Source organism: Callithrix jacchus, chromosome 8 (assembly GCF_049354715.1).
Source record: "Callithrix jacchus isolate 240 chromosome 8, calJac240_pri, whole genome shotgun sequence".
NCBI classification, from domain to species: Eukaryota; Metazoa; Chordata; class Mammalia; order Primates; family Cebidae; genus Callithrix; species Callithrix jacchus.
Genome location: NC_133509.1, coordinates 102,256,333 through 102,272,470, shown reverse-complemented (window position 1 = coordinate 102,272,470; position 16,138 = coordinate 102,256,333). Strand labels below are relative to the sequence as shown.

The following is a 16,138-nucleotide window of genomic DNA, read 5'->3' as shown; positions in this document are numbered from 1 at the left end:
CTGAAATATAAAATTTGGCTTACAAGGTCTACATCTGTGTCCATATTCATTATACTATGGGGAAAATTAGAGGTCATGCAAGATAGACCAGGCCAGGTCAAAATTCTCATGCTTGGACTATTTGTTATCACACTTGTATATCTGGATCCAATCTTTGCTTTCAGAAAAACTTCTGCAACCTGGTAGTAATCTGCTTTAAATTTCATTTGGTTATCTCCCCAGGAATGTTCAGTCTACTGGGAGAGAAAGCAAAGAAAATAAATGATTATTTTTCCCCAATCTCCTCATCAGATTCTAAATTTGTTAGAGTCAGGGCTCATGTCTTACTTTCATAGCTCCAGTGCTTAGCCTAATATATCAAAAGAAATGTCCAATAAATATCTGTTCAACTCGGAATATCAGACAATGAACTATAAAACTTGGTCTGTGGTAAAAGGTGGTAGGAAACACTCAAAACATAAGGATACATTTCTCTGAGTTGTATATCAAAGGGCAACTAAAAATTAGCCAGCTAGCAGAAAGGTCTACTCCAGGCAGACAGGCTCACATGACCTCTAGGAAGGAGGAGTATGACAGAATGGTGCTTTCAGAAAACAGAATAGAATACAATAAACTGGATGGGACAATGGGAATATGCTGTACATCAATAACGATAAAACTGGAAAGGCAAGCAGGAGGCCATACTGAGAAGAGTTTTAGATCTTTACCTTGAAAATAGTAAGAATAATTAAAAGATTTTAAGCAGGGGATGATGTAATCACATTCATTTTTATAGAAGGGTGGCAATGAGACCAGACTGAAAGCACCTATCAGAAATAGGGTGCTCAAGTAGGACAATGAGAATGAATAAGTTATATTCAAGAAATACATAGGTTATAGACCAGGTACGGTAGCTCATGCCTATAATACCAGCATTTGGGGAGGTTGAGGCAGTGGATCACTTGAGACCAGGAGTTTGAGATTAGCCTGGGCAATGTGGTGAAACCCCATCTCTATGAAAAAATGCAAAAATGTAAACAAATTATCCAGGTATGGCGGCTTGTTCCTATAGTCCCAGCTACTCGGGAGGCTGAGGCATGAGAATCACTTGAACCCAGGAGGCAGGGGTTGTAGTGAGCCAAGATCGTGCCACTGCAATCCAGCCTGAGAGACAGAGTGAGATAGGTAGGTAGGTAGGTAGGTAGGAAAGAAGGAAGGGAGGCAGGGAGGGAAGAAGGGAGGAAAAATAAAGAAAAGAAAAGAGAGACAGAGAGAAAGAAAGGTTACAGAATCAGTAGAACTTAGTATTTCATATAGGAGAGCAAAAAAAAAGTGAGTAAGAGAAAGGTAGAGGAGGAGGAGGAAGTAGTAGTAGTAGGAATAGGATTAGTAGTAGTAGTATAGTGACAACTACAATAACTATAGCTAACATTTACTAAGCACTTCTTTATGTGCCAGCCAATACTGCAAGCACTTCACACAATATTCACTCATTTATTCCTCATTACAGCTCCAGAAGTAGATCCAAATATGCCCATTTTGTAGATAAGAAACGAGGTTTGAAGTAGACCTTCAAGACAAGATGGAGAAATAAGAAAGGAGCCATATGAATCAAAGGTAGGAAGACGAAAGGTGTAAGGGGAAAGTACAAATAAGGCTAGTCGAACTAAAATAGGGTAGTGGAAGATATGACTAGAAAGTTTGATTGGGTCCATCTTATGAAAAGTCTTAAATCCTTAATTCTGTGGAAAAAGAGAGTCATCAAAGATTTAAAAAAGAGGAGTGGCCGGGCACAGTGGTTCATGCCTATAATCCCAGCACTTTGGGAGGCTGAGGCAGGTGGATCACCTGAGGTCAGGAGTTCAAGATCAGCCTGACCAACATGGAGAAACCCTGTCTCTATTAAAAATATAAAATTAGCTGGTCGTGGTGGCGCATGCCTGTAATTCCGGCTACTCAGGAGGTTGAAGCAGGACAATCACTTGAACTCAGGAGGCAGAGGATGTGGTGAGCTGAGATCGCGTCATTGCACTCCAGCCTGGGCATCAAGAGCGAAACTCCATCTCAAAACAAAAATAAATTAAATTAAATAGAGGAATGATATGTACATAATTTTTTTTAATTAAAAAATAATAATATGGAACGCTTCACGAATTTGTGTGTCATCCTTGCACAGGGGCCATGCTTATCTTCTCTATATTTTTCCAATTTTAGTATATGTGCTACTGAAGCGAGCACATAAATTTAATTATTTACCCCTGGCTAGATACTACAGTTATTAAGACAAGATCCTTGAATCATTATTCTATCAGAATTTCCCATAAGAATCTAGAAATTAATATGGCCAAAATTAAACTCTTATTTCCCTTTAACCTCCTTTCTCTTTAATCCTCTCCCCGTTTTCAGTTCTAACCAACGTTACTATAGCCATCCAGTCACTCGAGACATTTTTAAGAGAACAGCCTCCAGAACCAGTCTGCCTAGGATCTAATCTTTGCCTACTCTCCTTTTAAGTCTGAGCTCAAATATATCTCCCTCTGGAATCCTACAATCCCTGTCACATTCTTGATCAAGCCGGACTACAGCTACTTATATATCTGCCTTTCTATCTCATCAGACTAGAAGAAGCTCCTCGAAGTTAAGAACCAGGTTGACCCATCTCTGGATCTGTAGTATTGCCCGCAGGCAGTGCGAGTCCAGAACCATCACTCTTAAGTACTATCCTTGGCTTACTAGGTAGACGACAATGTCACTAACTATGATGGAGAATCAGATAGAAGGAAATTAAAGGGAAAATGGGTTTAGACACATTAATTTCAAGATGACTGTAGATCACACAGGTAAATTATCTAATTGGCAGGGATCTGTCTTGTTCACCTCTATAGCCATGATATCTGTTAAGTAATACGCTTAATTAAGTATATGAGCAAACCACTCCTCTGTTCAGAACTTTTGATGGCTTTCACACTTGAGCATAAAGTCCAAACTCACAGGATAAATCCAAACTTTCCAGCTATACCTTTTACTACTCACCTGCATGAGCCTTCTAATTTACCTTCCTCATTTGTGTCTATCCCGTATCTTTTTTCTTTCTGACTTGCTAAATACTTTTCCATTGATTTCTACCTTCAAGACCTCCCTCAAGTCCCTAATTCTTCAAATCTTTCCAGACTACCTTGTTAAATACTTACTTCATCATTTAACACTCCAAGAAGACTCTATAATGCTAACAAGTTAATTCATTGAGGGCCATGAAAGATCCTAAAGTTCTTCCAGAATCAAAGAAACATTATGCTGTATCCTATAGTTTTAGCACTAAGATTGTTATAATTTTTAAGCAAGCACTCCATAAATATGCTAGCTCATACATGTACTCTATACATATCATAAAAGTAAAAGAGTCCTCCCAGTCCAAAGCAACTGCACTCACCCTCTCTAAAAAAATAAAATAAAAATAAATAAAAAATCATTTGACAGTTCAGAATCTGGTAATGAAGATAGCACAGTTACCAGACACAGGCCCTAATTCTTTTCTTTTCAACTCTCCAATTAAAAGTTTGGGGAAAAAAAAAAAAAGAAAGCTTCAAAGGATTACATTTCAAATCCTCATCAGAATCCCTGTTCCCATCCCTGCTAGAAAACAAATACAAAAATCTTTACATAGTACACAAAGTAAGAAAAATTTTCAGACTGGCATGCCAAAGCTGTTTCAATGCTAACCTCAAACTGGGGAGAAAGGGTTTTAGTTGCGGGAGAAAGGGGCAAAAGGAAGCTAAATAAGCTTCACAACAAGTGCAAATGACTGAGACTGTAGGGACTGAGATGGCCTAAGGGGTACAGGTTCACTGAAAAGGGTACCAACAAGTAGAACCATCTGTGTAAGAGCTGAGAATCAAGATAGGTCAGCAGAAATCCAATTTCCTGTATTATCAGCATCTTAATTTTTAGAGGAAAATGGAAGAGATATACTTCATATGCATAAACATGTTCAGCCTACACTCGTGTCCAGCACTCTAGAATTTTTTGAATTCATCCTTCCCCTCTTTCTCCAGTAAGTAATGCCCTTTGACCAGCAGCTGGGAAGTCTCATCTTAAGTGATCAGCATTCCTGTGACATTCTAAGAGGTTAAACAATCTGTTTCCATAGAAACGGCTTTGTCAGCTAACACAAGATTCAAGCCAAGAAAAGTGAAAAGAACTTACATTATGCAAACTGGAAAACCCTTGTCTACTGTCCTTTTAGTTTCTCTTCTCTGGTTTTTCACAAAACTCAGGCTAACTTTCTTATTCTATAAAAAAGAAAAATGAGACAATTGATCAAATGTAAATATCTGCAGTGTTTTTGAGGGGGTAAAGGAGGAAGACCAATTCAATATGATAATCAATTCTGTCTACAGATAACTAGGATTTCTTAGTAAGAAATCATAAAAATGCACCACGACCCCTGTATCTAATGGATATCAATTTGGTGGATCACAAGGTCAGGAGATGGAGACCATCCTGGCCAACATCGTAAAACCCCATCTCTACTAAAAATATAAAAATTAGCTGAGTGTGGTAGTGCACACCTGTAATCCCAGCTACTCAGGAGGCTGAGACAGGAGAATCGCTTAAACCTGGGAGGGGGAGATTGCAGTGAGCCAAGATCACGACACTGCAATCCAGCCTGGGACACAGGGAGAGACTTGGTCAAAATAAATAAATAAATAAATAAAATCTATGTTGTTGCATATTAGTGAGTTTAGGAATGCCAAATGGAAACATTCCAATAACACAATGTAAACAGTATAGCAATTCCTCAAAAGGCTAAACATAGAGTTATCATATCAGCAATTCTACTCCTAGGTATACACCAAAAAAAAAATAGACATACATCTACAAACACCACACAAAACGTGTACAAAAATATTCATAGCAGCAGCATTCATAATAGCAAAAAAAAGTAGAAAAAATCCAAATGTTCAACTGATGAATTTATTAAAAGTTGTATAATCCTATATGAAACAAGGAGTGATGCATGCTACAACATAGATTAACCCTGCAAACAGGATTTAAAGAAGTTAGCAGCAAAGGACCACATACTGTATGATACTATTTATGAAGTATCTAGAAAAGGCAAATATAGATGGAAAGTAGACCAGTGGTTGCCTAAAACTGGGGGTGAATGGGTGGGAGTATTATGGCCAAGGCATGCAAGTTTCTCTTGAGGGATGATGGAAATTAATTGTGGTGATGGTTGTACAACTCTAAATATACTAAAATCCATTGAATTTGCACACTTGAAATGGATGTGTCAGAAGCATTGGAACAAGAGCAACTCCATCTTGAATAGGGGCTGGGTAAAATAAGGCTGAGACCTACTGGGCTGCATTCCCAGGAGGTTAGGTATTCTAAGTCACAGGGTAAGATAGGAGGTCAGCACAAAGTCAGGCAACAAAGGCTCTGCTGACAAAACAGATTAGGGTAAAGAAGCCAGCCAAATCCCACCAATATCAAGATGGCGATGAAAGTGACTTAGGGTGGTGCTCACTGCTCATTATACGTTAGCATGCTAAAAGACACTACTGCCAGTGCCATGACAGGTTACAAATGTCAGGGCAACATCAGGAAGTTACCCTCTATGGTCTAAAAAGGGAAGGAACCCTCAGTTCTGCGAACTGCCCACCCCTTTCCTGGAAAACTCATGAATAATCCACCCCTTGTTTAGCATATAATCAAGAAGTAACATGCTGGTGTCATGTTCTGCCTATGGATTAGCCATTCTTTCATTCTTTTACTGTCTTAATAAACTTTCTTTCACTTTACTCTAGGGATTCGCCCCAAATTCCTTCTCATGAAAGATTTAAGAACCCTCTCTGGGGTCTGAATCAGGACCCCTTTCTGTTACCAGATGAACTGTAGAGTATGAGATTTCTATCTCAATATTGCCGTTTAAACAATATACAACGAAATACCACTACAAACAATAAGATGGCTAAAATTAAAAAGTAACAATATTAAGCACTGGAGAGAATGTGAAGGAACGGGAACCCCTATACAACGCTGATGAGAATGTGAAATTGTAGAGTCTGGCATTTCTTAAAAAGTTAAACATGTAGTTACCATATGACTGAGCCATTTCACACAAGAGAAAGAAAGAAACATATTTTTATCGGTAAAATTCACAAAGAGAGATCTGTAATGAGTATGCATAGGAGCATTATTAATAATAGTCTAAAACCATATGCTATCCTTTAGCTAGGAATGGATAAACAAAAAATGGAATTCAGCAATAAAAACAAACTACTGATATATCCAACATGTACAGTCTCAAAAACACAATGCCAGACAGAAGAGTATGATTCCATCTGTACAAAATTTCTAGAAAATGTAAAACTGTGTTATTAGAAAAAGCAGTTTCTTGGTTTCCTGAAGCTGGAAGCAGATTCTGACTGCAAAAAGGCAAGAAGGGAATGTCTGCATGTTATAAAAGTGTCTTAGTATCAGATTTCAGTGACAGTCTGCATGACTACATAAACTTACTAAAACTTAAACTGTCCCCATAAAATCTAACTCTTATAAAATATAAATTATACCTCAATAAAGCTGTTTTAAAAACTCATTAAATCGAACACTTAAAATTACTGAATTTTGCTGGGCGCAGTGGCTCACGCATGTAATCCCAGCACTTTGGGAGGCTGAGGCAGGTGGATCACCTGAGGTCAGGAATTTGGGACCAGCCTAGTCATCATGGTGAAACCCCATCTCAGATAATACAAATATTAGCTAGGTGTGTGGTGCATGCCTATAATCCAAGCTACTCGAGAGGCTGAGGCAGGAGATTCACTTGAACCTGGGAAGCATAGGTTGTGGTGAGCCGAGATTGCACCACGGCACTCCAGCCTGGGTGACAAGAATGAAACTGTCTCCAAAAAAAAACCAAAATGAAATAAAACAAACAAAAAAACCCTGAATTTTAATTGAAATTATACCCATTCCGCTGATTTTAAAAGAAAACAAAACCTCAAATTATACACTTAAAATGTCATCTTGTTGCATGTAAATTATATCTCAAAGAAACCAAGTTTTTAATTTTTATATTTATTTATTTGAGATAGGGTCTTGCTCTGTGAGCCACACTGAAATAGAGTGGCACAATCTTGACTCACCGCAACTTCTGCCTCCCCAGCCTCAAGTGATCCTCCCACTTGAACCTCCTGAGTAGGTGGGACTATAGGCAGGCATGACTCACCATGCCTGGCTACTTTTTGTATTTTTAGTAGCAACATGGTTTTACCATGTTGCCCAGGCTGGACTTGAACTCCTGGGCTCAAGCGATCTGTCCACCTCGGCCTCCCAAAGTGCTGGGATTATAGGCATGAGCCACTGTGCCTGGCCAAGAAACCAAGTTTTTTAAACGATAATTATATATTCCAAAAACAAGTCATATACTGATATCACATAAAAGACCCTATTTACTCGATAACTGTTTAACTCCTTGTATAAATTTAAGTTTCCAACAATGAATGACTATCTTCATAGAAGAAACTTAGCAGTTTAAGACGAGCCTGGCCAACAGGGTGAAACCCCATCTCTACTAAAAATACAAAAATTAGCCAGGTTTTGTGGTGGCTGACGCTTGTAATCCCAGGTACTTGGGAGGCTGAGGCATGAGAATTCCTTGAACCTGGGAGGCAAAGGTTGTAGTGAGCTGAGATCACACCACTGCATGTCAGCCTCGACAATAGAGTGAGACTCCTTCTCAAAAAAAAATTGAAATATTTGGGTTACTCATGCAGTGGATTAGCGCTGAAATTATTATTCAGTAAAAAAGGCACAACTTAAACAAAAATAAAGTCCCCAAGATCTAACTGAAAAATGAATTCTTAAATTACAGAAGTAAAAAGAACTAAACATATATTTTTTAAATTTTAAACATGTATTTGAAGTAAATTGAACTTGTTTAACTCAATGGGCACAATGTAAAAATTTTTTACACCAGGGATGGTGGCTTACACTTGTAATCCCAACACTCTGGGAAGCAGACAGTAGGATCACTGAGACCAGGAGTTTGAGACCAGCCTTAGCAATACAGTAAAACCCTGTCTCTACAAAAAAAATAAATAAATTTTTTACAGATTAAAAAAAAGTTTTAATAAATGGACAGATAAAGTCCTTTAAATTACAAGACCAAGTGCAAATGCTCTGGGTTAGTGGCACAATCTTGGCTCACAGCAACCTCCACCACCCAGGTTCAAGCGATTCTTATGCCTCCGCCTCCAAAGCAGCCGGAATTTGGGATTTGTGCCACCACACCCAGCTAATTTTTGTATTTTTAGTAGAGACAGGGTATTACCATGTAGGCCCAGCTGGTCTTGAACTTTTAACCTCAGGTGATATACCCGCCTTGGCCTCCCAATGTGCTGGGATTACAGGTGTGAGCCACGGCTCCTGGCCTTTTTACTTTTCTTTTAAATAGCGATAGGGTCTCACTCTGTTGCCCAGGCTGGAGTGCAATGGCATAATCATACCTCACTGCAGCTTTAAACTCCTGGTTTATGCAATCCTCCCACCTCAGCCTCCTACGTAGCTGGGACTACAGGCACACATCACCATGCCCAGATACTTTTTGTTTTTCTTAGAGATAAGGTCTCAGTATGTTGCCCAGTCTGGTCTTGGCCCAAGAGTCCTCCCCACTCGGCCTCCCGAATCACTGAGATTATAGGCATGAGTCACCATGCCCGGACTCTGAGTTTACTGTTTAGTAGAACACTCTGACAAGTCCTATAACAAAGGGCATTTCTAAAATTCCACAAAGTTCATGGTTTAGGTTTCCGATAGAAGTACCTTCATTTGTCACCCTGATAATTGCAATCCAAAGAAACCACTGCCTTTTTAATTTTTTTAAGTTTTTTTTTTTTTTTCTTTCTTTCTTTTTTTTGAGATGGAGTCTCACTCTGTCACCCAGGCTGGAGTGCAGTGGTGCAATCTCGGCTCACTGCAATCTCCAACTTCCAGCTTCAAGTGATTCTCCTGCCTTAGCCTCCCGAGTAGCTGGGACTACAGGTGTGTGCCACCACACCCGGATAATTTTTGTATTTTTAGTAGAGATGGGGTTTTGCCATGTTGGCCAGGCTGGTCTCAAACTTCTGACCTCAGGTGATCCACAAGTGCTAGGATTACAGGCATGGGCCACCATGCCCAGCACCACTGCTATTTTCATATAGCTTAAATTGTATTTATAATATACTATACCAGACAAAATTTGTAAGGAATGGAAGCAAAATCAAAATTTTAAAAATCTTCAAAGTAAAAACCCAGTAAGATTTCAAAGGGGAAAAAAGAGTAACATATATTATAACCTAAAGCCACATACATCTGCCTTCATGGACAGAAAAAGAATAACATGATTCCTGACACTCAATTCTGTTGCATATCAACAAGGCAATATCATTAGCTTAGAAGACACAATGTTTCTCAGATGTAAACTTGAAGAGACTTAACAGCTTTTGCATTTCTGGCAAAAAGCATATATATAACACATCTGTAAATGAAAGACTTAGTTTATAAGCTCCTATTCTCACCCCATTATTCTAGGCCATACAATGGCTTTGAGATAAAACTTAAAACAAGGTAACAAGAACAAAATAGCTGGAAAAAAATACTGCTGTATTTACAATTTACTAACCATCTGTATCCTAAAATATCCAGTTACAAAATTTTATTAAAAACTTATTTCCAAACTGGTTATCTACATGCAGAACAATGAAAATGGACCTTTATTCATACCAGTTATGGTACAAAAATTAACTCAAAATGGATTCAAAGACTTAAACATGAGATCAGAAACTGTAAAACTACAACATGAAAAAATAACACAACATGGGACTGGGCAACGCCTTTTTTTTTTAATCTGACACCAAAAGAGCACTGGCAATAAAGGCAAAACTAGACAAATGAGACTATATTAAACTAAAAAGCTCCTGCACAACAAAAGAAATAACAGTATGCTAGGCTGGGGATAGTGGCTCATGCCTATCATCGAGGTACTTTGGGAGGCCGAGGTGGGTGGATCACCTGAGTTCAGGAGTTCAAGCCCAGCCTGGTCAATATGGCAAAACTCTATTATATACCAAAAATACAGAAAATTAGCTGGGTGTGGTGGCACGCACCTGTGGTCTCACCTATTCAAGAAGTGGAAGTAGGAGGACTGCTTGAGCCTGGGAGATGGAGATTGCAGTGAGCAGAGATCATGCCAATGCACACCAACCTGGGTGACAGAATGAGACCCCTTCTCAAAAAAAAAAAAAGTGTGCTGAGACAACCTATGGATTTGGAGGAAATATCTGCAAGCCCAGCCATACTTGGGATAAGGAGTCAATATCTAAAATAGAGTCATCCTGCCAGCATCCACAGGGGAATTGGTTCCAGGACTCTGATGCATATCAAAATTTGCAGATGCTCAAGTCCCTAATTAAAAATGGCAAAGTACTAGCATATAACCTATCCACTTTAAATCATACACTCCCATACACTTTAAATCATCTCTAGATTATTTATAATACCTAATACAATATAAATGCTAAGCAAATAGCTGTTATGCTATATTTTAAAATTTTATATAACTTATTATTTTTGTACAGTTTTTTTCTCTAATATTTTCACTCCGTGGTTGGTTGAATCCATGGATTTTCAAGCCCACAGATATGAAGTACAAACGGAACTCAAACAATTCAATGGCAAGAAAACAAAAAACTCAATTTAAAAATAGGTAAGAGGGGGAGGATTCAAGATGGCGTGGTAAGAACAACTCAGGATTGCAGCTCTCAGTGAACGCTCCGAGGGTGAGTCAAAGCCGCATTTCCAGACGGATCTTTGTTCCCCACAGAATGGGGAAATTCCCAGGTGTAGAGACACAGGACGCAAGCGCAGCTGTTTTGGCTGTTGCGGCCACTTCAGCCGGCGCCGCAGCGCAGCAGCACTCCGCAACAATCCGCACAAAACACACTGGCCCGGGTGCCCTGCTAAACTGGCAATCTGCGATTTGGGAGGGCAGATTAGCATATCCATCGATTAAACGGGACTTGGACAGTGAGCCAGACCAGGAGATTCCTGGGAAGTGGCGTTGGAGCCAGTGCAGTGGCTCACTGCATGGGAAATCACACAGATCCCGGTGCCCTAACAGTGGGCAACCGAAACACCTGGGAGAGAGCCATCCGTTCAACTTAAAAAAAAAAAAAAAAGAAAGGCACTCTGAGGCAGGGAGCGAGGTGAGCAGGCTCAGTGGGTTTCACCCCCACAGGGAAAAACAAAACGGCAATTCAAAATGCTCCGGGTGGAGAGTTTCACTGCAGGCACAGCTGAACCCAGGACGGTGCAGCTCAGGACGGTGCAGCTCAGTGGGGGAGGGCGTCCGCCATTACCGAGGCAATCCGCCCCCACTGAGCTACACTCCCATTGCTGACGCAGCTTGCCATTGCCGAGGCAACCCGCCATAACAGAGAGACTCCACCACAGGGCAGAGCCCGTGGCAGCAGGGTGGAGCCCGCAGCAACAGGGCGGACCCCACATCAGCATGGCGGAGCCTCGGCAGGCAAATAGTGACTAGACTGCCTCCTACCTGGGCAGGATAGTGCAACGGACACTCACAAAGAAAGCCCCAACTCCCTGAGACAGAGCATCTGAGGAAAAAGAGGGGTTTTATAAGTTCTGCTGCAGCAGACATAAATGTAGCACCCTAACAGCCCTGAATTAACAACGAACCTCACAGCTCAGCACTTGAGCTCCTATAAAGTACAGACCGTCTCCTCAAGCAGCTCCCGAACCCCTGTATATCCAGAGTCACCTCATAAAAGACTGATCAGACTGACATTAGGCGGGCATCATTCTGGGACAAAGATAGCAGCAGAAGAAACTGGTAGCATCCCTCACTGTTCTGCAGCTGCTACAGGTGCACCCCAGACAAGCAGGGCCTGGAGTGGACCTCAGCAGTCGTACAGCGGAGGGGCTAGACTGGTAGAAGGAAAACCAAGCAACAGAAATACCTCATCATCAACAATCTGGGTGTCCACTCAGAGACCCAATCGAAAAGTCAGCAACTACTCAGACGACAGATAGATAAATCCACAAAGCTGGAAAGAAACCAGCGCAAAAAGGAGAAAAACACCCAAAACCAGAACACCTCACCACCTACAAAGGAACAAAACTCCTCACCAGCAAGGGAACAAAGCTGGACAGAGAATGACTGTGGCAAAATGACGGAATCAGACTTCAGAAGGTGGATGATGAGAAACTTCTGTGAGCTAAAAGAACATGTTCTAAATCAATGCAAAGAAACTAAGAACCTTGAAAAAAGATTTGAAAAAAGATTCAAGGAAATGATAACAAGAATAAATAACTTAGAGAGGAATATTAATGAATTGAAGGACCTGAAAAACACAAGACGAGAACTTCACGAAGCATGCACAAGTTTCAACAGCTGAATTGAACAAGCAGAAGAATATCAGAAGTCGAAGATCAACTCAATGATATAAAACGAGAAACCAAGATTAAAGAAAAAAATGCAAAAAGGAATGAACAAAGTCTCCAAGAAATGTGGGACTATCTGAAGAGACCTAACCTACGTTTCATAGGTGTACCAGAAGGGGACGAAGAGAACGAATTCAAGCTGGAAAATACTCTTCAGGATATTATCCAGGAAAATTACCCCAACCTAGCAAGGCAGCCCAACACTCAAATCCAAGAAATACAGAGAACACCACAAAGATACTCCGCAAGAAGAGCAACCCCAAAGCACATAATCGTCAGATTCACCAGGGTTGAAATGAAGGAGAAAATACTAAGGGCAGCCAGAGAGAAAGGTCGGGTCATCCACAAAGGGAAGCCCATCAGACTCACAGCAGATCTCTCGGCAGAAACCCTACAAGCAAGAAGAGAGTGGGGGCCAATATTCAACATCCTTAAAGAAAAGAACTTTCAACCCAGAATTTCATATCCAGCCAAACTAAGCTTCATAAGGGAAGGAAAAATAAAATCCTTTGCGAACAAGCAAGTACTCAGAGATTTTGTCACCAACAGGCCTGCTTTACAAGAGCTCCTGAAGAGGCACTACACATAGAAAGGAACAACCAGTACCAGCCATTCCAAAAACACACTAAATGCTAAAGAGCATCAACATAATGAAGAATCTACAACTACTAACGGGCAAAACAGTAAGCTAGCATCAAAATGGCAGTATCAAATTCACACATAACAATATTAACCCTAAATGTAAATGGACTAAATGCACCTATCAAAAGACAGAGACTGGCAAATTGGATAAAAAATCAAAACCCATCAGTGTGCTGTATCCAGGAAACCCATCTCACAGGCAAGGATACACAAAGGCTCAAAATAAAGGGATGGAGGAAGATTTACCAACCAAATGGACAGCAAAAAAAAGCAGGAGTTGCAATTCTCATCTCTGATAAAATTGACTTTAAAGCAACAAAGATCAAAAGAGACAAAGAAGGTCATTACATAATGGTAAAAGGATCGATACAACAAGAAGAGCTAAAGATCCTAAATATATATGGACCCAATACAGGAGCACCCAGATACATAAGGCAAATTCTTAACGACTTACAAAGAGACTTAGACTCCCACACAATAATAGTGGGAGACTTTAACACTCCACTGTCAATATTAGACAGATCAACCAGACAGAAAATTAACAAGGATAACCAGGGCTTGAACTCAGACCTGGAACAAGCAAACCTGATAGACATTTACAGAACTCTCCACCCCAAATCCACAGAATACACATTCTTCTCAGCACCACATCACACCTACTCTAAAACTGACCACATAATTGGACGTAAATCACTCCTCAGCAAATGTAAAAGAACGGAAATCATAACAAACAGTCTCTCATATCATAGTGCAATGAAGTTAGAACTCAGAATTCAGAAACTAACCCAGAATCGCACAGCTTCATGGAAACTGAACAACTGGCTCTTGAATGTTGATTGGATAAAGAATGAAATGAAGACAGAAATCAAGAAGTTCTTCGAAACCAACGAGGACGAACACACAACATACCAGAATCTCTGGGACACATTTAAAGCAGTCTCTAGAGGAAAATATATAGCAATAAGTGCCCATATGAGAAGAGTGGAGAACTCCAAAATTAACACCCTATCGTCAAAATTGAAAGAGCTAGAGGAGCAAGATCAAAAAAACTCAAAACCTAGCAGGAGACAAGAAATAACTAAGATCAGAGCAGAACTGAAGGAGATAGAGACACGAAAAACCCTTCAAAAAAATCAATAAATCCAAGAGCCGGTTTTTTGAAAAGATCAACAAAATAGACAGACCACTAGCCAGACTGATAAAAAAGAAGAGAGAACAACCAAATAGATAAAATAAAAAACGATAAAGGGGAAATCACCACAGATTTCACAGAAATTCAAACCATCATCACAGAATATTACAAACAACTCTATGCACATAAACTAGTAAACCTGGAAGAAATGGATAAATTCCTGGACACCTGTGTCCTCCCAAGCCTAAACCAGGAGGAAGCTGAAACTATGAACAGACCAATAACAAGGTCTGAAGTTGAGGCAGCAATTAAGAGCCTACCACACAAAAAAAGTCCAGGTCCAGATGGGTTCACAGCCGAATTCTACCAGACACACAAAGAGGAACTGGTACCATTCCTTCTGAAACTATTCCAAATAATCCAAAAAGAGGGAATCCTCCCCAAATCATTTTATGGGACCAACATCATCCTGTTACCAAAACCTGGCTGAGACCCAACAAGGAAAGAAAACTTCAGGCCAATATCCATGATGAACATAGATGCAAAAATCTTCAATAATATACTGGCAAACCAATTGCAACAGGACATCAAAAAACTTATCCATCATGATCAAGTAGGATTCATCCCAAGGATGCAAGGGTGGTTTCAACATATGCAAGTCTATAAACGTAATTCACCACATAAACAGAACCAAAAACAAAAACCACATGATTATCTCAATTGAGGCAGAGAAGGCATTTGACAAAATTCAACAGCCCTTTATGCTAAAAATCCTCAGTAAACTTGGTATCGGTGGAACCTATCTCAAAGTAATAAAAGCTATTTACGACAAACCAACAGCCAATATTATACTGAATGGGCAAAAACTGGAAGCATTCCCTTTGAAATCCAGCACTACACAAGGATGCCCTCTTTCACCACTCCTATTCAATATAGTACTGGAAGTTCTAGCCAGAGCAATCAGGCAAGAAAAAGAAATAAAGGGTATTCAAATAGGAAAGGTGGAAGCCAAATTGTCTCTATTTGCAGACGACATGATAGTATACCTAGAAGACCCCATCGCCTCAGCCCAAAAACGCCTGAAACTGATAAGCAACTTCAGCAAAGTCTCAGGATATAAAATCAGTGTGCAAAAATCACAAGCATTCGTCTACATCAATAACAGACTTAAAGAGAGCCAAATCAAGAACAAACTGCCATTCACAATTGCTACAAAAAGAATAAAATACCTAGGAATACAACTCACAAGGAACGTAAGGGACCTCTTCAAGGAGAACTACAAACCACTGCTCAATGAAATAAGAGAGGACACAAACAGATGGAGAAACATTCCATGTTCATGGTTTGGAAGAATTAATATCGTGAAAATGGCTATACTGCCCAAAGTAATTTAGAGAATCAACGCTATCCCCATCAAGCTACCATTGACTTTCTTCACAGAACTCGAAAGAACCACCTTAAACTTCATAGGGAACCAAAAGAGAGCCCACATAGCCAAGTCAATTCTAAGCAAAAAGAACACAGCGGGGGGCATCACACTACCGGATTTCAAACTATACTACAAGGCTACAGTAATCAAAACAGCATGGTACTGGTACCAAAACAGATATAGACCAATGGAACAGAACAGAGGCATCAGAGGCAACACAACATATCTACAACCATACAATCTTTGATAAACCTGACAAAAACAAGCAATGGGGAAATAATTCCGTTTAATAAATGGTGTTCGGAAAACTGGCTAGCCATGTGCAGAAAGCAGAAACTGGACCCCTTCCTGACACCTTACACTAAAATTAACTCCAGGTGGATTAAAGACTTAAACATAAGACCTGGCACCATAAAAACCCTACAAGAAAATCTAGGCAAAACCATTCA

The 16,138-nt window shown here is 40.0% G+C and overlaps 1 protein-coding gene and 1 non-coding gene across 18 annotated transcripts in view; both read right to left on the bottom strand.

The window, feature by feature from the left end:
- The window catches only part of PALS1 (protein associated with LIN7 1, MAGUK p55 family member), a 108,748-nt gene that overhangs the window by 58,772 nt on the left and 33,838 nt on the right, over nucleotides 1-16,138 (bottom strand). For 13 of the 17 annotated variants that reach the window (XM_078335216.1, XM_078335213.1, XM_078335212.1 and 10 more), the window contains one exon: nucleotides 4,183-4,268. The exons of the other annotated variants lie outside the window; for them this stretch is intronic. The gene's annotated coding sequence lies outside the window, so the exon portion shown is untranslated. The remainder of the gene's footprint in view (nucleotides 1-4,182; nucleotides 4,269-16,138) is intronic. 17 annotated transcript variants of the gene reach the window in all.
- Nucleotides 2,111-2,217, bottom strand: LOC118145243 (U6 spliceosomal RNA). The gene has a single exon (XR_004730371.1). It is a non-coding gene; the product is annotated as a U6 spliceosomal RNA (small nuclear RNA).